Genomic DNA, 21,465 nt, shown 5'->3' with positions numbered 1-21,465 from the left:
CAAAATATAATACCATAGGACATACACGAATGAAAATAAGCAAAGCACACTAATTTTCATGTCCAACGATCACTCACTTCAGATCCCCCTGCGAGTCCGGGGGTTAGAATAGGCCCGAGGTATTCCTGCCTGTCGTAAGAGGCGACTGAAAGGAGTCCCTCCCCCTCAAGGGGGTAGTTAGCACCTGCGTCCAGACGGACGGTTCCACAACCTATATTTGCGGTCATTTTGGTTTTTCACTTCTTCTGGTTTCTTCCTTCCTTCGGTTGGTTCCTTTCTTTGTTCTTCTCCATCTCACTGTCTTACTTAGTTCTTCTCCTTGCCTTCTTCTCCTTGCCTTCTTCTCCTTGCCTTCTTCTCCTTGCCTTCTTCTCCTTGCCTTCTTCTCCTTGCCTTCTTCTCCTTGCCTTCTTCTCCTTGCCTTCTCTGGTCTCCGCCTCGGCGTTTGAGACAGTCTGTCCTTTCTCTCCCTCTCTCCCTTCTTTTTCCTCTTCTTCCTTCCTCCCTGTGCGTGCCTGAAGGCCGACCCGCGCGTTCGCTCGCGTAGCCGGTGACGGGGTAACGCGTAATTCCCCGCCCTGGGTAGACAAGTAAGGCACGCACGTACCTCCTGGTAAAGGCCAGGCCCAGGGAGGGGTGATTGCCTGAGCTGACACCTTCCGACCATGCCGATTGGTCCCTCCGTCCGTTTCTCGGGAGGTGTGACCTTAGGTGTAAACATTCACCTAAGGCGGGAGTGCCCTCTGAGAGGGTCCCCACAAGGAAGGAGCGCGTCATCGGAGACGCTGGCAATCATGGGGGATTTTCTCTTCTTCTTCTTCTTCTCTCTCGACTTCTGCCCAAAAACGGAAACTTGACCAGCCACCAGTGACAAAAGTACTACCGCCTGCCCCACAGTTCCTCGTAGTTTCTCGATCTGAGGACGGAAAGGATTTTTCCTCTGTCAACCCTTTCGTTATCCAGAAGGGCATAGATGCCATAGCCGGATCTGTCAAGTCTTGTACCAGGTTGCATAACGGTACCTTGTTACTAGAAACTGAGAGTGCCTTTCAGGCACAAAAACTGCTTTGGGCCACACTCCTGTACACGTTCCCTGTCCGGGTGGAGGCTCACCGCACTTTGAATTCGTCTCGTGGTGTGGTATATACTAGATCACTTGACGGATTGACTGACAAGGAGATTCAGTCTTTCCTCGCTGAGCAGAGTGTGACGGCTGTCCATAGGGTCATGAAAAAGGTCAACAATGACCTTGTACCGACCCGGACACTTTTCTTGACCTTTGATAGTGTTCAGCTGCCGTCGCGCGTCAAAGCGGGCTACGAGGTTATTTCTGTTCGCCCATATGTCCCGACACCTACGTGCTGCTACCAGTGTCAGCGTTTTAATCACACTCGCCAGTCTTGTTCTAATGCTGCTCAATGTGTCACTTGTGTCAGGGATGCCCATGAGGGTGACTGCCCACCTCCGTCTCCTCGTTGTGTGAACTGTCAGGGTGACCATGCAGCGTCCTCCCGCGACTGTCCCATCTACAAGGAAGAATGCTGTATACAGGAAATTCGGGTCAAAGAGAAAGTGTCCACCTCAGCTGCTCGCAAGCTGTTTGCTAGTAGGAAGCCCACGCTGCTCCCAGCGGGGAAATACAGTGCTGTCCTCGCCTCTCCTCGGACTACCAGGGAGGTGGCGACACAGATATGCGATCTGACCTTCAGCGCTACGGTCGTCCGTTCGGCCAGTGCTAAGATCGCCCGGTAGACGTCTCCTCTTCCTCCCGTCACCCCTCAGACACAAGCACCTTCATCAGCTTCTGCCAAGACGAAGACCCAGAAGTCAGATGCATGGGCCTTCAAGAAGGAACCGTCCCGTGTAGACTTCCTATGTACCACGAACTCCCAGCCTTTGACCAGTACTTCCACTAAACGACCTTCCAAGAAGGCTCATAGGAAGCACAGTTCTCCTTCTCCGCCACGGCGCGTTTCTTCTCCTGCTCCACCCAGCGGTTGCCGCCCCAGGCCGTCATCCGTTTTGCCTGGCCGCACCACTGGTAGCCGAACATCTGGCCGTTCACTGGCGGAGGAAGCTCCCCCTCCCGGCCATCTTAACAAGATGGCCAATGAACCTATTGAACCAATGGACGATGACTCTCCGCCTACTGATAGCGGCGGCAGTGCTCGCTCGGAGCCAGGCCCTCAGCGGCCTTCGAGGTGACTCATTTGACTCCTTCTTGCATCTTTTTCTTTTTCTTCTCACGATGGCGCTTATTCACTGGAATATTTGCAGCATTCGCTCCAACTGAGAGGACTTAAAGTTGCTGCTCCGCTTGCACTGTCCGCTCGTCGTAGCCCTCCAGGAAATGAAGCTACGCCCATGCGATCAATTTGCCTTGGCACATTACACCTCTGTGCGTTTTGACCTACCCCCTGTGGCAGGTATTCCGGCTCATGGAGGGGTTATGTTGCTGGTCCGGGATGATATTTACTACGATCCCATCACATTGCACACCGGCCTGCAGGCAGTTGCCATCCGAATTACTCTCCCCACTTTTACATTTTCCATTTGTATCGTTTACACTCCATCGTCATCTGCCGTTACCAGGGCAGACATGGTGCAAATTATTGCTCAGCTACCTGCACCCTTTTTGTTAACTGGAGACTTCAATGCCCACCATCCCCTTTGGGGCTCTCCAGCATCCTGCCCGAGGGGCTCCCTGCTCCGTGCTCAACTAGTTGGAACATCTCCAAAGCAGACTGTGGGCTCTTCTCTTCCAGGGCGACCTTTCAGGATCAAACCTTCACAAGCTGTGATAGTCAGGTCGCACACCTCACGGAAGTCAGTCTCACTGCTGCTGAATATTCCATCCCTCACACTACTTCTTCTCCACGTCGCATACCTGTCCCCTGGTGGACCGCAGCATGTAGAGACGCTTTGCGTGCTCGTCGACGTGCTTTACGCACCTTTAAACGCCACCCTACAGTGTCGAATTGTATCAGTTATAAACAATTAGGTGCACAGTGTCGTCGTATATTAAAGAAAGCAAGAAAGCCAGCTGGGCTGCTTTCACAAGCACCTTCAACAGTTTTACTCCTCCTTCTGTTGTCTGGGGTAGCCTGCGCCGGCTATCTGGCACTAAGGTCCACTCACCAGTTTCTGGCATGACAGTTGCGAATGACGTCCTTGTGGCCCCTGAGGATGTCTCCAGTGCCTTCGGCCGCTTTTTCGCAGAGGTTTCGAGCTCCGCTCATTACCACCCTGCCTTCCTCCCCGAAAACAGGCAGAGGAGGCTAACTTCCGCTCCTTGAATCGTGAAAGTTATAATGCCCCATTCACCATGCGGGAACTCGAAAATGCACTTGCCCGGTCACGGTTCTCCGCTCCAGGGCCTGATTCTATTCATATTCAGATGCTGAAGAACCTTTCTCCTGCGGGTAAAGGTTTCCTTCTTCGTACTTATAATCGCATCTGGATTAAGGGACATGTTCCCGCATGCTGGTGCGAGTCTATTATTGTACCGATTCCTAACCCGGGGAAGGACAAGTACTTGCCTTCCAGCTATCGACCCATCTCGCTTACCAACTGTGTCTGTAAGGTGATGGAGCGAATGGTTAACTCTTGTTTGGTTTGGCTGCTCGAATCTCGACGCCTACTTACCAATGTACAATGTGGATTTCGTAGGCGCCGCTCTGCTGTTGACCATCTGGTTACCTTGTCGACCTTCATTATGAATAACTTCTTGCGGAAGTGCCCGACCCCGGCTGTGTTCTTTGATTTGGAGAAGGCTTACGACACCTGTTGGAGGGCGGGCATTTTCCGCACCATGCATACATGGGGCCTTCGCGGTCGCCTCCCTCTTTTTATTCGTTCCTTTTTAATGGATCGACAGTTCAGGGTACGTGTGTGTTCTGTCCTGTCAGACACCTTTCGCCAGGAGAATGGGGTGCCACAGGGCTCAGTTTTGAGTGTCGCTCTCTTCGCCATAGCGATCAATCCAATAATGGATTGCCTCCTAGCTGATGTATCAGACTCCCTTTTCGTGGACGATTTTACCATCCATTGCAGCGCGCAGTGTACATGTTTCCTGGAGCGCTGTCTTCAGCGTTCTCTTGACCGTCTTTACTCCTGGAGTGTCGCCAATGGCTTCCATTTCTCTGCCGAGAAGACGGTCTGTATTAACTTCTGGCACTACAAAGAGTTTCTCCCACCGTCCTTACGACTCGGTCCCGTTGGTCTCCCATTCGTGGAGACAACAAAATTTTTAGGTCTTACATTTGACAGGAAACTTAGCTGGTCTCCACATGTGTCATATTTGGCTGCCCGTTGTACCCGTTCTCTAAATGTCCTCCGTGTTCTCAGTGGTATGTCGTGGGGAGCGGATCGAACTGTCCTACTTCGCCTATATCGGTTGATCGTCCACTCCAAGCTGGATTATGGGAGCTTCGTATACTCCTCTGCACGGCCGTCCATCTTCGCCGCCTCAACTCCATACAACATCGGGGTTTATGTCTTGCGATCGGAGTGTTTTATACTAGTCCCGTCGAGAGTCTTCATGCTGAAGCCGGTGAATTGCCACTCACCTACTGGCGCGATATACTGCTTTGTCGGTATGCCTGTTGGCTACTGTCATTGCCCGACCACCTGTCTTATCGTTCCTTTTTTGACGACTCTCTTGACCGTCAATACGGGTTGTATGTCTCTGCCCTGCTACCCCCTGGAGTTCGCTTTCGTCGCCTCCTTCAACACCTTGATTTTTCACTCCCTGCAACCTTTAGAGTGGGCGAGAGCCACATGCCACCTTGGCTCCAGGCTCAGGTTCGCGTTCACCTTGACCTCAGCTCGCTCCCAAAGGAGGTTACCCCGGTTCGATATACCACTCCCATTTTGTCGAACTTTGTTAGAAGTTCATTAATATGACCTTCATTTATACAGATGGCTCTAAGACCAATGACGGTGTCAGGTGTTCTTTTATTGTCGGGGCACAAAGTTTCAAATACCGGCTCCATGGCCATTGTTCGGTCTTCACAGCTGAGCTCTTTGCCCTCTACCAGGCTGTTCTTTACATCTGCCGCCACCAACATTCTGCTTATGTCATCTGCTCAGATTCCCTGAGTGCCATCCAGAGCCTCAGTGATCCGTATCCCGTTCACCCTTTCGTGCACCAGATACAACGCTTTCTTCAGCAGCTGGTGGACGACGGTTCTCTGGTTAGCTTTATGTGGGTTCTTGGCCATGTCGGTATCCCTGGGAACGAAGCTGCAGATGCCGCAGCCAAGGCTGCTGTCCTCCAGCCTCGGACAGCTTCTTGTTGTGTTGCCCCTTCATCAGATTGTAGCAGGGTCATTTGTTGCTGCATATTATCGCTGTGGCATGCCAATTGGGCTGCACTTACGGACAACAAGCTTTGGGCCTTGAAACCTCTTCCCGCGGCTTGGATGTCCTCCTCACGCCCTTCTCGGCGGGAGGAGGTCGTTTTGGCCTGGTTACAAATTGGACACTGCCGGTTCAGCCATCGCCATCTGTTGACGGACGGCTGCACCGGCGCCGTTCTGCCCATGTGGGCAGTTGCTGACGGTCCGCCACATTTTAACGTCCTGTCTGGATTTTAATACACTGCGTCTTGATCTTGGCCTGCCATGTACACTGGATGCCATTTTAGCGGATGACCCAGGAACAGCTGCTCGCGTTCTTCGTAGTTGCTGTTTTAACCTTGTGCCTCGCGGTGCATTCCTAACTTAGTCTGGGCACTAATGACCATTGTAGTTGTGCGCCCTAAAACCACAAAAAAAAAACCTCACTTCAGATACCATTCAGATAGTAAAAATGCCACCATTAAGTCTTTGAACAAGATCCTGAACGTGGGCTTTCCACGACAGTTTACTATCTACCTGAACACCTAGAAATTTGAATTGTTCAGTTTCACTAATCATATGCCATTCTGTGAAATTAAAATGTTGTTTTTTTTGAACTGTGTGTTAAAAACTGTAAAAACTAGTCTTACTGTGATTTAGCATTAGTTTATTTTCTACAAGCCATAACTTAGGTCATGAAGTGCACTATTTGAAACCGAGCCAATGTTGCACACACCATCCTTTACTATCAACCAAGCTAGTGTAGTCAGCAAACAGAAATATTATAGAGTTACACACACACACACACACACACACACACACACACACACACACACACACACACACACACTTGACTGTACCACAGTCAGACCCCACATCACAGCCATTCTCAACATTGTGACCAATTACATTTTGCTGTCTGTTGCTAAAGTAAGAGGCAAACCAATTGTGAGCTACTCCCTGTATTCTGTAATGGTCCAACTTCTGGAGCAATATTTTGTGATCAACACAATCAAACGCCTTAGTTAAATCAAAAAATATGCCTAGCGGTAGGAACCTTTTGTTTAACCCAGCCAGTACCTCACAGAGGAAAGAGAATATAGCATTTTCAGTTGTTAAATGACTTCTAAAGTTGAACTGTGCAAATCGTGTTGCATAAAATGATCACTTATCCTTACATACACAGCCTTTTCAATAACTTTATCAAATACTAATGGGATTCGTGTTCGGTGATGTGGGTGGCCAGATCATTCACTTGAATTGTCCAGAATGTTCTTCAAACCAATCACAAACAGTTGTGACCCAGTGACGTGGTGCATTGTCATCAACAAAAATTTCATCATTGCTTAGGAATAAGAAGTCCATGAATCAGTGGCTGTGAATGATCTCCAAGTAGCTGAACATAACAGTTTTCAGTCAAAGATTGGTTCAGCTGAACAGGACGACCCAGTCCATTCCATGCAAACACAGCCCACATCATTATGGAGCCACCACCAGCTTGCACAGTGCCATGTTGATAACTTGGGTCCATGGCTTTGTGGGGTCTGCATCACTCTTGAAACCTACCATCAGCTCATACCAACTGGAATCTGGGCTCCTCTGACCAGGACACCATATTAATGTAGGGTCCAACCAGTATGGTCACAAGCCCTGCAGATGCATTACAGGGAATGTCATGCTGTTAGCAAGAGCACTTGTGTCTACAATCTCTTGCCATAGCCGTAGACACCAAATTTTGCCGCACTGTCCTAATGGATACATTCGTTGTATGCACCAAATTGATTTCTGTCATTATGTCATGGAATGTGTGACCACTGACAACTCTATGCAAACACTGCTGTTCTGTCATTAAGTGAAGGTCGTCAGCTGCTGTGTTGTCCATGGTGAGAGGTAATGCCTGAAATTTGATATTCTCAATGCAGTGTTGACACTGTGGATCTTGGCATATTGAATTACTTAATGATTTCCAAAATGGCATGTCCCTTGCGTCTAGTTCCAACTACCATTCTGTGTTCAAGGTCTGTTAATTCCCATCTTGTTGGAAACCTTTTCACCTGAATTACCTGAGTGCTAATAACAGTTCTTCCAATGCACTGACCTTTTATACCTTGTGTACATGATACTACTGCTTTCTATATATGTGCATATTCCTGTCCCATTACTTTTATTACCTCAGTGTATGTGCTTGTACCATTAGTACTAATCTCTCGTATATTATTTTAGCATATAGTTTGTAGCAGGAGTGTAGTTAGATTTATTCCTCAGTAATTTGCACATTGTGATTTATCACCTTTCTTGTAAATAGGGCATACCAAAGCTTCATTCCATTCACCAGGAGCATGTCTGCTCAACAAGCAAACATTCATAAAATTTAAGAGTCTTACGGTTTAGTTGATCAGATGAATGTTTAATCAGCTCCTTGTTTATGTTATTAGTGACAGGCAACTTTTTGTTCTTTGTTTCTTTGATCATATTTTGTTGCCCTTCCATTGTTACCAGATCTACAGTGTTGCCAGTTTTGGTGTTTATTTCTGGTTCTTCATTATCAGTCCATAGACATTAGAAGTATTTTAACCATTCCTTTTTGAATATTACATTTAATTGTTGAGTATATCGTTCTTCTATATTCAAGTGTTTCATAAGATTGTATGCTATGTTTTGTCTCCCATGAATATTACGTTCTGTTTCACTCAGATATTGGTCTCCCCTCCCCCATTTAATTTTTTGTATTTCTGTCTGTACTAAAGCAGATTCGTTTAGAATTCTCTCTGCAGTTCAGTCTTTCGGGTAATGACAGGGTTTTTAGATATGCCTCCTTTTTTCTCTTAATAACTTGCTAATAAGTTCATTCCAAATTTGTAACCTCCTTTTAGACTTTTCATTTTCCACATTGCTAGGTCTTCAGTGGCTGTGTGCGTTATAATTTCTTAAATAGTACTCCAGTCTGCAATTATTCCATTCTGCATTTATGTTGTTGCTAACTGGTTTCATTTGGCATTCCTCATTTAGTTTCTTTTACTATAATAGTTTGATGCTACAGTAGAACCTTGCAGATCCGTTCTCTACAGGACCTGGAGAATGGTTGGAATGCAAAAAAGTCAGATAATCGGAAGAACAGTTCTATTGACCCATAATGTCACAATACAGAACAGTAAAACATCAATTTTCAACTGGAAGTAATGTTCCATGTTAAAACACCAACAAAACAAAAAGAAAACATTGACACACTAAAAAGTCTGATATGAAAGTCTAATGTACAGTAGTGCCTGTACTGTAAAATATGTCTGATCATACTGTGAGTAAAAGTTTAACCTTTATACATTCCCTATTATTAGGTGTAAAAGCATGAAATGTGGATATTTTTGCCTAAAATAAAATGTTAGTCAGAAGAATGATAAATAGTGCTTAATTCAAAGTATGCTCCGTCGTTTGTTATACATTTTCCCCATCTTTCGGGCAATTTGTGAATACTACGCCAGTAAAAATTTTCCCCTTTTGCTACAAACTATTCATTGAGCCATTTTTTCACATTTTTGTATGAACCAAAGTGCTCCTCAGCAAGTGTGTGACTCATCAGTGCAGACATGTGATACTCTGAAGGAGCCAAGTCTGGTGAGCAAGCCGCATAGGATAGAACTTCCCAGCCGAGTGTTTCCGACATGTTGTGAACCAGTTTTGCTGTATGTGAAGGAGCATTGTCATAGAGAAAAATGGCTTTGTCTTGTCCCTTTCAGTAATGTGGCCTTTTTTAAAGCAGCGAACAGTTCAGTTTGGTGAGTTGTTGTCGCTAACTTTTGGTGTTGACAATTTCCCCGAGCTTTAACAGCTCATAGTAGACCGTGCCCCCTCTGTTTCCATCAAACTCAGAGCATCATCTTTCTGCCAAAGCGATTCAGTCTTGTGGTCCCTGTGGATGGTTTGTGTGGGTCTATCCATGAGTGTTTTTGCTTGGGATTATCAAATAAATCCACTTTTATCCTCTGTAACTGTACAATGCAAAAATTTCTTCCTTTTGTATCAAGTGAGCAAAATCTCCTCTTTTTGCACTTTTCCATTTGCCTGTTGTTCAACTCATGTGGTACCCACCTACCGATATTCTGAGTCTTTGCCATCTCTCACGGTTGATTGAAAACAGCTTGTTGACCTACACCCTATTGTCTGGTGAATTGCTTTTGTGTTTGCAAATAATTTTTGTTCAACAATGCCTCCAATTCCTCATCTTCATTTTTTTTTTTTTTTTTTTTTTTTTTTTTTTTTTTTTTTTTTTTCCCCCTGCAACATCAAAGTCACCATTTCTGGAACACTGATATCATTGTCCACACGCATCTTGCAATGGAGCATGTTCACCATAAGCTTCTCGAGGAAATCGATATGATTCACTGTCAATTTTCTTCAAGTGAAAACAAAAAATTAATGCTGTCTGTGAATGCTTGTTGTTCAGTATAAATTTCAGCTTACTGAACACAGCAACACGTCTGACACTTATTGATGACACAATAATACAGCACAGTGTCAAGTCTTTATAGCACAAACTGCATTGGTGTGACATCTGTTGTCTGGAGTCTGCATTTCATACTTGTACACCTGGTACAGTACTGCACTGACACACACAACTGAATTGCAATTAACTGTTTAAATCATGAGAAATTGCAAATTAAGAAATCTTACATTCTAAGCAGGATGAAGAGAGTCTAATGTTCTTTCTCACTAGATTTTTAGAACATAGATGTCTGATGTACTAATGGCTTTATCAAATGCACTTTTAGCATCTATAGGTGATACTCATGCCATAGAGTTATTGTATCTGTTGTCGTTATTGTCTTTCTTGTTCTCTTTGGTTGTTAAGAGCTACAGCATTGATGATTTGGTTGTCAGTTAATTCTGCTTCAATTGTGCAGTGAATGTCAGCTGCACTGTTCCATTCATTCTTGTCATTGGGCTCAACATCTAGTTGTAAAGACAACATTACATGTTCATGTGTAGTTGGTACTGTCATTTAGTTTTACACACTTTAGTATGTAAGAACAATCCTGTCACTTATTTATAAAACAAATGCTTGCTCATTAACGCATACTGATCAGGTAAGAAACAAGTTAATTCATACTGAAAGTGATCAAACTATCACATCTAGCAATGATCAACTGCCTTCTGATTTAAATCACAGATGGTGACTCATTGACAAGTTCAGACCTGACAGTAGCAAAGACCAGTGAAGCCAAACAAACACTGGAAATGGGATGGTCAGACCAAGTGGGGAGTTGGACCATCTGAGGCCAGATTAGTGTGGTTCTATTGTATATTCTTAGAGTAGGTGCACCTTGTAAGTTCTTACATCCAACTGAGGACTATGTGTGATTTCCTCTGTCTTTAAAAAAAAAAGTTAAGTCAGTTGTTACTAAAAATAGATCTGATCGTACATCCAAGCGTTTTGTAAACTCTTGTCTTTTCTTACCCATGCACCTCTTTTGCAAGAATATTGTCTATTATTGAAGCTGTATGTCAAGCTGCCCATGTTAATTAAATAATTGATTACCATACTGTGCCATTAGATAATGGGAAGTACAACTTATGTGAAACTGAAAGAAATTGTGAATGTTTTTTTGGAAAATAAGAAATGCTTCATCTACCTGATAGCTTTGGTCCTTGGCCATGTGAAAAAAAGTGGGATTTCACATCATCATTGTTTTCTGTGTCCATGCAGGTTGCCATGAAGGTGGTCGTCTTTTTTTTCTTCCCCCCCCCCCCCCCCCCCCCCCCCCCCCAGATATCTCGTTACCTTTGAACTCAGTAAATGTTATTATTCTACAACAAATGGATGTCAATGGCAGTGGGCAGTTTGGTGGATCACTAATCAGCTGTTTCTCAACCCCATTTATGCTGTTACCACTCACTCATTTGTTGTGGTTTGAGAATTTAACTGGGGTAGTACTCTGGATCTTCCTCTGAAACTGCTAATTTCTTGTGTCGTTATTGCACTGCACTGTAACCCATTCTTAGAAGCTTGAATCTTATGGGGTCCTTTACTTTAAATATTTTTTTCTTCAATTTAATTACATTTTGATGCTATTTTATGGCGGTGGAATGCAGCATGTTGAAGATAATCTTTGTTGTTAGTTATCTTAAATTGCTCTGTTGAACATTTTTCTTACATTGTTCTCAAACTGGTCCATGTTCCTTCCCTTCAAGTCTGCCTTCCAAATTGTCACAAGTGTCTCAATCTTAACGATTGCTTCCAATCCAAAAGAGACTTCTTTCATACAGTTCACAGTGTAACCTTTCATCTGTGACCAGATGAACTTTAGCATTAGGTAGTGAGTACTGTATTGGTCCACAGTATTTATGCAGGTAGCTCAAATATCTTGCGTCGTTTGCTTAGGTGTGGTTTGACAACCTGTCATTCATCATTTTTCAATACCATACAAGCTGTTTGCAAGACAAGACTCTGACAACAATTTTGCTGAGCTCTACACTCCTTAACTTGTTATATGTTAGTCTACTTGTGGAACACTGGTAAAAAGCAATGTTATGCCTTTACACAATGTTGACAATAACAGTTGCACATTACTACGGTACACAGGGTACCTGGAAAATGATAGTTGTATAACTAGTCTGCATTGAATCAAGATTCTTTTCTTGATTTGTCAACTCATTATTTTTGCCTTTTCAGTATATTGGTGATCTCACCTTTTCAAGAAATTTAATCCGTTCTTTGTATTGCCTTCATGTTGTGAGCATCAAATGATGTGCAAATTTCAGAGTGATCATGTTTCTTTTCTACCTCTTTGCTCTTGATTGATTCATTTATTTTCACAGGGGGCAAAACAGTGGCCTTAGCCTCCTATTGCCTGCATCGAAACTGAATTTATTGTGCTGTTTCTCTCCATTTGATTCTAGTAAAGCCAGACTGTATCGTTAAAAAATAGTAGGAGATGCTTTGCTAGTTCCTTATTACACACTATTTCTTAAAGAGTTAATGACCCAATTATGACCTCCGTCAGTTCACATTGGAAGATTAAATATGGTAAGATTTCATCCCTCTCACCACATAGTCTACGCTTAGGGGCATCTTCCTTTATATTCGTTATATGTCAGTATTCTTAAAGTTTCCATGGCCAGTCATTAGTCCTACCATGAGTGTAATGAGTTCAAGATTGCAGAACTTCTCTTGAAACGTGGCTTTGGCATCAGTAGTATGTTCTCCTCAGGGGGCTCAGGACTCTTTTCAGGAGTACATGTGTAGTGAACATGAGGCCCCAGGTTATTGCAACACCTACTTCCTCTCTGGTACTATAATCTCTCATCTGTGAATATCCTTCCTGATCATGCTTTCTTGTGGTGGCAGCCTTTGATGTCGCTCCAGCTATTCCCTAGAGGTTTTGCCTTCCTTTCTTGGAATTTTCTTTCATTCACCAACTTTTGGCTGAAGTAATTTGCGATCTCCTTCAGCATTTGACCTCCATTTTCAAAATTTTTGTGTATCAGGGACTGTCTAGGAAAGAGCATGTTAATTAGGACCTACTGCATGCAGTGTTAAAGATCACCTGCACACAATATCTTCATAGGGTCTTATTTATACTTCAGAGCCAATACGGGAGCAAATCAGATGTGATGGCTCATTGTGTATGATTTTGATTGAGCCCATTGACAACGCAGGGATCAAACAACTGATGCATGAGTTACTAGTTCCCAGTCGATGCCAAGGAGGGATACCCATCTTCCTGGGGCATCATGGCACCTGGTAATGGCCATCGTTCCAGGTGGCCGTTGCTGCGGCTGGGTTTTTGAATCTCTGTGTATTAATCTAATTTCTTAGACATAGTTCTTGCGTTTTTGTCAGGGTCTACAGTAGAGTTCCACAGCACATGTCAATAGTCAATTTGTCTGAGTAGTGTAGTTTTCCATGGTCTTTAGTATGGATAGGGACTGTGACTGTTGCGTGTGCATGTGAGCAGAGTTGGTGACACTCCGCTCTCAGCTCCAGGCTGTGATGGCTTTGGATACACAGCTTGAATCTGCAGTGGATGGGCATCACTGTTGTCCGGTTTGGAGATCTAACTGATGTCCAGCACATCCGAGTTCTCCGATTGATAGTCACTGGTGGCAAGCTCAGCTGCTCCTCACACTGAGGTTGACCCGTCACACGTGATCCGGTGGGAGGTCACCTTGTGGTGTAGCAGGCGGCAAAAGACTTCCCAGGGGGCTGCACGTTAGGCCTCCGCGGTTATTCTGACAAACAGGATCCAGGTGCTGTCTGTGGCTGACACTCTCATTAAGCCAGATGCAGTTGCCTGTCCTGTTTCAGTTGCCTGTCCTGTTTCAGATGATACCTCTCAGCCTGCAAGATCCAGACAACCACAGAGGGTGGGCTTATTGGTAGTTAGGAGCTCCAATGTTAGGCGTATTATGGGGCCCCTTAGGGACATGGCTGCCAAGAAGGGGAAGACAGCCAGTGTGCACTCCGTGTGGAGTCAGTCCAGATGTGAAACAGGTCCTTCTGGATGCCATGAAGAGCGCAGTATGCACAGGATAGGCTAGACACAGTTGGCATTGGTGTGTTTGTTGCAGGTAGAAGTAGTTTATCATGTCGCAGAATCAAAGTAGATAGTTCCAGCGAGTTAGTATTGACAGTGGCCATTCTTGGCAACCAGAGTAAAATAATAATTGGATCCTTTTACCGTCCTCCCAAAACAGGTGATACAATTGCAGAAAGGTTCAAAGAAAACTTGAGTTTGATTTCAATCGTGTACCTGACTCGTACTATTATAGTTGTGGTGACTTTAATTTACCTTCGATGTGTTGGCAAAAAATACATGTATAATTCTGGAGGTATGCATAAAACATTATCCGAAATTGTGCTGAACGCATTCTCTGAAATTTCGAGCAGTTACTTCATGAGCCCATGCGGATAGTAAACAGTTCTTTAAACACACTTGACCTCTTAGCAATAAATAAGCCTGGGCTAATAACAAGCATCAAAACAGATACAGGGATTAGTGAATGCAGGGTTGTCATACGAGATTGAATATTGTAACCCCCAATCCTCCAAAAATAAACTAAAAATACACCAGTTCAAAAAAGCAGATAAAAATTCACTTTGATGCCTTCCTGAGAGACAGTCTCCACTTCTTCCAAATTAACAATGTATGCTGATTCTCATTGGTATGCAAAACAGGTCAGAACATTGTTGCAGAAACAATGAAAAAAAAAATGTCAAATTTAAACGGACACACAATCTCCGAGAGTGGTGATCTGCGAAAGCTCTAAGTTGTGTGCAGACTTCAATGCGAGATACTTATAATAGTTTCCACAACGAGACTTTGTCTCAAAACCTGGCAGAAAATCCAAAGAGATTCCGGTCGTATGTGAAGTATGCTAGTGGCAAGACACAATGAGTATCTTCTCTATGCAATAGCAATGGAAATAGTATCAACAAGAGTGCTGCCTTCCAAAATTCTTTCACCAAAGACGACGAAGTAAATATTTCAGAAAAGAAGACAAAGTAAATATTCCAGAATTCAAATCGAGAACAGCTGCCAATGTGAGTAACGTAGAAGTAGATATCCTCGGAGTAGTGAAGCAACTTAAATCTCTCAACAAAAGCAGGTCTTCTGGTCCAGACTGTATACCAGTTAGGTTTCTTTTAGAGTATGCTGAAACAATAGGTCCATACTTAACAATCATATCATATAACCCCATTCGCTCGACAAAAGATCCATACGCAAAGACTGGGAAGCTGCACAGGTCACACCAATATTCAAGAAATGTAGTAAGAGTAATCCACTAAATTACAGGCTCATATAATTAACGTCAATAGGCAGCAGGATTTTTACCATATATTGAGTTCAAACATTATACATTACTTTGAAGAGAATGGTCCATTAGCACGCTGTCAACACAGATTTAGAAAACATCATTCATGTGAAAACACAACTAACTCTTTACCCACACGAAGTGTTAAGTACTATTGGCAAGGGATTTCAAATTGATTCCGTATTTCTAGACGTCCAGAAGGCTTTTGACACTGTACTACACAAGCAGCTTGTAGTGAAATTGCATGCTTATGGATTATCATTTCAGGTACGTGACTATATTTGTGATTTGTGACAGATGTCACAGTTCATAGTAATTGACAGAAAGTTGTCGAGTAAAACAGAAGTGATTTCTGGCATTCCCTAAGGTAGTGTTATAGGCCCTTTGCTGTTCCTTATCTATAGAAACAGATTTAGGAGACAATATGAGCAGCTGTTGTTTGCAGATGACGCTGTCATTTATTGACTAGTCAAGCCACCAGAAGATCAAAACAAATTGCAAAAAGATTTAGAAAAGATATCTGTAAGATGCAAAAAATGGCAATTGACCCTAAATAACTAAAAGTGAGAGGTCATCTTTATGAGTGCTAAAAGGAATCCGATAACTTTGATCACATGATAAATCGGTCAAATCTAAAAGCCATAAATTCATCTTAATACCTAGGAACTAGAATTACCAACAACTTTGTGGCATGAACACACAGAAAACGTTGGAGGGAAGGCTGACCAAAGACCATGTTTATTGGAAGAACACTTAGAAAATGTAACAGATCTACTAAAGAGATTGCCTACACTACGCTTGACCGTGCCCTCTTAGACTACTGCTGTGCGTTGTGAGATCCTTACCAGATAGGATTGACAGAGTACATTGAGAAAGCTCAGTGAAGGGCAGCACATTTTGTATTATCACAAAATAGTGAAGAGAGTGCCACTGAAGCGATACAGAATTTGGGGTGGATATCATTAAAACAAAGGTGTTTCTCGTTGCTACGGAATCATCACACGAAATTTCAATTCCCAACTTTCTCCTCCGAATGTGAAAATAATTTGTTGTGACCTACCTACATAGGGAGAAACAATCATAATAATAAAATAAGAGAAATCAGAGCTCGCATAGAAAGATATAGGTGTTCATTTTGTCTGCGCACTGTACAGGATTGGAATAATAGAGAATTATTGTGAAGGTTGTTCGATGAACTCTCTGCTGTCACTTAAATGCGATTTGCAGAGTATCCATGTAGATGTAGATGTCTCTTGACAGCTCCACATTGATCAGCCTCATCAACATGGTCTGAAAGCTGCTTGAAAGATTGTTCGCCCTTGGATTATGATGGGTTCTTGAGTCTCTGGCTCTTTTGTCCCCTTATCAGTATGGTTTCCAGGAGGCACTATCCACAACCATCTGGTTCACTGGAAACAGTAAACTGACATGCATTTTCTAAACACCATCACCTTGCAGTTCTTTTTTTTCCTACAGAAGGCATATGACACTGCTTGGCACCATCACATTTTACTTATTCTCCATGGCTGGGGCTTTTGTCACTCCTTAACAATTTTTGTCATTTTTTATCCCACCAATTGTTTAGGTCAGAGTTAGTATTTCCCTCAGCACGTCATGGGTCCAAAAGAACAGCATCCCACAGTGCTCTGTCCTGAGTGTCGCACACTTCATCAGCGTCAGTGGGCTAGTGGTGTCTGTCAGGCTGCCGGTCACCATTGTGCTGTTTGTCAAAGACTTTTACATTTGGTACAGATACCACACTGTAGCCTTGGTTGAACACCAGCTCCAAGGCACCATCTGATAGGCTTCTGCATGGATCCTTTCCTGTGGTTTCCATTTGTGTCCTGCATAAATGGCAGTTATGCATTTCTTTTGTTGTACCATGGTCCAGTCTGTTCCAGACTATACTTAGGTGCCCAGTGCTTGGAAGTTATTGCACTGTTCAGTTTTTTGGGCAATCTTGTTGTTAAAAAAAAAAAAAAAACCTGGCTTGGCTGCCCTATATTCATTAACTAAAGGCTAGTCACACACAGAAGCTTACCACTATCTGCTTCCTTGGCTCATGTGTCTTGGGGCAGTTTATGGCTTGGCAGCGCCTTTGGCTAAGATATTGTTAGACCCACCCCATTATTATGGAGTTTATCTGGCCACTGGTGCCTTCCGAACTAGTCCCAAAGATAGTCTCCTTGCTGAAGGGGGGATCTTACTTCTTCAGTTCCAATGGTACCAACCCGTGATCTCCTATGCAGTTGCTGTTTGTCAATTCCCTAATCATCCTGTGCAGCCCATTATCTTTGCATGTGATGAATGTTGACCTCCTGATATCACCTGTGGGTGGGATTACCAGTTCTAATGTGCAATCCTCTGCCAGATCTCTGCCTCTCCCTCAGGGAATATGCTCACCGTGTTTTCTCATGCGGTTGAAAACATATATCATCAATTCCAGACAGAATCCCAGTTCAGTTTTACAGAGTGTGTACTCTGGGGCATTGGCCCCTCACTTAGCTTGCATTTATTGCAAATCTTTTGCCCAGCAAAAAGTCCCAAGTGGCTGGAAAGAAATGCTGATAACTCCTGTGTATAAGAAAGGTAAAGGAATGGACCCGCATAATTACAGCCCAGTATCCTTAACATCAATTGTTACAGAATTCAACGCGTTCTGAGTTCAGATATATTAAATTTCCTCAAGACAGGAAATCTTCTGTCCCCAAATTGGCATGAATTTATAAAGAATCACTCATGTGAAACTACTGTTTTCTCACTTGATATCCTACAAATGACGAAAAGCGTTTGACATGGATGTCATATTGCAGACTGCTGACGGAGGTCTAAGCATACAGTTTAGGTTTATGACCTTTTAAGTAAAAGAGCTCAGTATGTTGTCCTTGACGGCAAGTGTCCATGAAAGACAAAGTTATTGTCAGGAGTGTCACAAGTAAGTGTGAGGACCGTTCTCTGTATACATAAATGATTTGGGGGTCAGGATCGGCAGCAATTTTAGGCATATTTGCTGATATGCTGTGGTGTATGGCAGATGTCGCCATTGTGTGACTGTAGAAGTACACAAGATAACTTGGATAAAATATGTAGTTTTATGTGCTGAATGGCAGCTTACTCTTAATGTAGAAAAGTGTAAGAGAATGCAGATGAGTAGGAAAAACAATCCTGTAACTTTCAAGTGAAGCATTAGTAAGGTTCTGCTAGACAGAGTCAAATCAAGGTGTAATGTTGCAGAGCAAAGCAAAGCAAAATGGAATGAGCACATCAGGTTGTTAGTAGGGAAGGTGAATGCTAGACTTCATTTTATTGGGAGAATTTTGGGGAAGTGTAGCTCATCCATAAAAGAGACAACATATAAAACACTAGTGTGATCCATTCTTGAGTATTGAGTGTCTAAGATCCCCACCAGGTCATGTTTGAAGCAATTCAGAGGTGTGCTGCTAGATTTGTTACTAGAAGTTTTATTCAGCATGCAAGTATTACAGAGATGGTTCATGATCTAAAATGGGAATCACTGGAGGGAAGACTCTCTTTTGACACAGCACTGTGGTGGAAATTTGGAGATCTGACATTTGAGGCCGATTGTGGAATGATTCTACTGCCACCAAATTAAATTTTGTGTAAAGACATTGAAGATAAGGTATGATAAATTAGGACTAGCATGGAGGCATATCAACAGTTGTTTCTCCCTGATGTTAATTGTGAGTGGAACGGGAAAGAAAATGACCAGTAGCATTAAAAGATGTAGAACTAGAACTAGAAGTAACTGTACCTACTGCCTCACAGAATACCTTCCAAGATGATAACTTCGCTTGCGTAATTGAAAGTTTGTGTTTGATGAAGGTCTTCCAACATTTTTCCCATTTTCCTTCCCTTCCCTTTGTGCAATGTTGAACAGTTTGCTTCCATTTTTCCTTTGCAATTCCAGGTTATTGTGCAGCCAAGGTACATCATGCTTGTACACTTGTTGGTGGTCAAATGACACACATTGCTCTGCCTGCGATTTCCACAAGATCTACTGGTATTTTTATCTAAGTTCTGCCTTCAGATAATCTTGAGCTTAGGTCTTCCCCCATGAGTCCCAGTCTATTATCCAAGGATTGCTATAGGCCATGGTCTAATACCCATTTCAAACTCGAAACGTAATGTACGTGTAGAGAAGGATGACATAGTTACCTATTAAGATGGACCCAGAAGTTATGTCAATTACTTCTTTTCTTCTATTGCTAAAGATGTGTTCCTTCACCCTGTTAAAGATCTCAGAGTTGCTTTCAAGCAGGTTTTAGAGTAGATACTCGTCTTAGCTGCTAGTGTCACTGCTTCCCCACAACAGTTTGTGGGCCTTGGCATCCCAACCGTACCAACCAACCATTGTCACTCAACTGTGAGCAGCTATCTACCAGTCTCCTCACTTCCTGGGAAGGAGAAGCACTATACTTGTAAAGTAGGTAAACTGAGGCCAATAGGGTTTCTCTCGTGAATTTTTCCTTACACTTTCTCATCAAGGTAGTCTCTAAGTCCTTGGAACAAAAGTCTGCCTTCGGCATAAATGTAATCTCATTCTTTACATAAATGCATGTTGTGGAGTTAGATTTCTAGCATAAACCAACATTCCTTGACGTCATTTGAAACCTGATATACCCCTTTATTTTAATAGGGTTCCAGGATGATTTATCTGCATACCCCTTTATTTTAATAGGGTTCCAGGATGATTTATCTGCAACACTTGCAGCTGCCAGCTTGCTGCTATGGTTGCTTGTGGTGTCTTTTAATTATCCTGACAGTAATCTGGATCCTGTTCTTGCATTGCCCTCGCGGGTTTGTCACTGACTTTCACCATAAGGTATTTGGCCAACAGATACAATATTACAGTTGATTACTTTCCAGTCCTCTGCTTGAGACCTGGTTCTGCATCTGTTGCTTTCTCGAACAGTGTCTTTGGAGGAGCATTTTTAAGAAGTTATCTTAGGACACCACCTCCTTAAGCCAGCCCACTATTGCCATCTCTTCACAAACATTATTAGAGCATCTTTATCCAGATAGACCCTCTTGAAGTTGGGGCATGGACTTGCATCCCCACCCCTGGGGGGGAAGGGGGGGGGGAGGAGTGTGACATTATTTTCAAGGAACACTGTTGCGAAAATTAAGAGAACTTGCATTTAAACTTGACTATAGAAAAATTCTATTGCTGCTAACATACATGTTGTGTAAGGACCAGGAAGACAGAGAAATTTAGTCATCTACGGAGGCATATAAGATCTCATTTTTCCCGCTTGCTATTTGTGAGTTGAACAGGAAAGGAGATGACTAGTAGTGGTACAAAAAGACTAGTAGTGCAACAAGGTACCTTCTGCCACATATCGTGCAGTGGTTTGCATCTGGTATGTATGTAGATGCAGATGTAGAACTGTTTCCCTGTTTCTTTCCTCTTTCTTGATTCTGAGAAGTGGGAGTATTAGACTTCCTTCTTCTCTTGTTCCCTGTCTTGGAATTGCAAGGGGTCTGTATACCTCTTTCACTCTTGATACAGTGTTTTTTTGGAGTTCTTCGTCCAAGACCTTTTGCTGGCCTCCATTTATGGTTAGGAAGCCGTTGTTCATCTTCCTTTTCTTTGTGTTATCTGAGATGTTTCCTCCTCTTCAGTCCCAGGCAAGGATTTGATGTTGACCTGGTCAAACTTCAGTGACAATTTCCACGTCCTCGTTGGTCTTTCACCCAATCCAGTTGCAAAAACAGTTTGCATAGGTTCCAACCATGATGCTTGGATGTTTCAGGTCTCATCAAATCACTTTATTTTTGTTTTGTTTTCTGTGTTCCCCATTTTGGTCCCATGAGAATTAGAGGATACATCAGATTGACACCAAGGAGCTCAACACTGTGCAAAGCTCATTACTCAAATAGGTTTCCCAGTATCCCTGAGGCTCTGTTTATGACACATTTTCCTATGTACCATGCACCTCTTGGGATGGATGGCATCACACCTTGGATGGGGTCCCTGGAGGATTGGGAAAGGTCTGTAGGAATGCATATGGGAGAGATGGGACAGTACGTGAGACGCTTTGTCTAGTTCATCTGCTGAAACCTGTTCAGTGTGGGAGATCCTGCCAATAGCTCCACTATAGCTGGTCTAGCTCTCATCTTCACACAAACACTTGAGCCTCTCCACCCACATGGTCAGTGCTATGACAAGGCAGTGTTACCTGGAGAGATCTTACCTTAACATTCCAGTCAGTCACTGCTAGTAGCTCCTTCATAATGGCAGCCTCCTACAAGTTTCCAAATTATATATGTGATCTTGAGGGTACTGGAGCAGGTG

At 43.3% G+C, this 21,465-nt stretch overlaps 1 protein-coding gene across 5 annotated transcripts in view; it reads left to right on the top strand.

Moving 5' to 3' along the window:
• Nucleotides 1-21,465, top strand: part of LOC126091904 (serine/threonine-protein phosphatase 6 regulatory subunit 3) — a 183,393-nt gene that overhangs the window by 30,783 nt on the left and 131,145 nt on the right. The gene's annotated exons all lie outside the window — the stretch shown is intronic.

This window comes from Schistocerca cancellata, chromosome 1 (genome assembly GCF_023864275.1).
Source record: "Schistocerca cancellata isolate TAMUIC-IGC-003103 chromosome 1, iqSchCanc2.1, whole genome shotgun sequence".
Classification (NCBI taxonomy): domain Eukaryota; kingdom Metazoa; phylum Arthropoda; class Insecta; order Orthoptera; family Acrididae; genus Schistocerca; species Schistocerca cancellata.
Note: the sequence above shows the minus strand (reverse complement) of the source record. Positions and strands in the feature narration are given on the sequence as shown.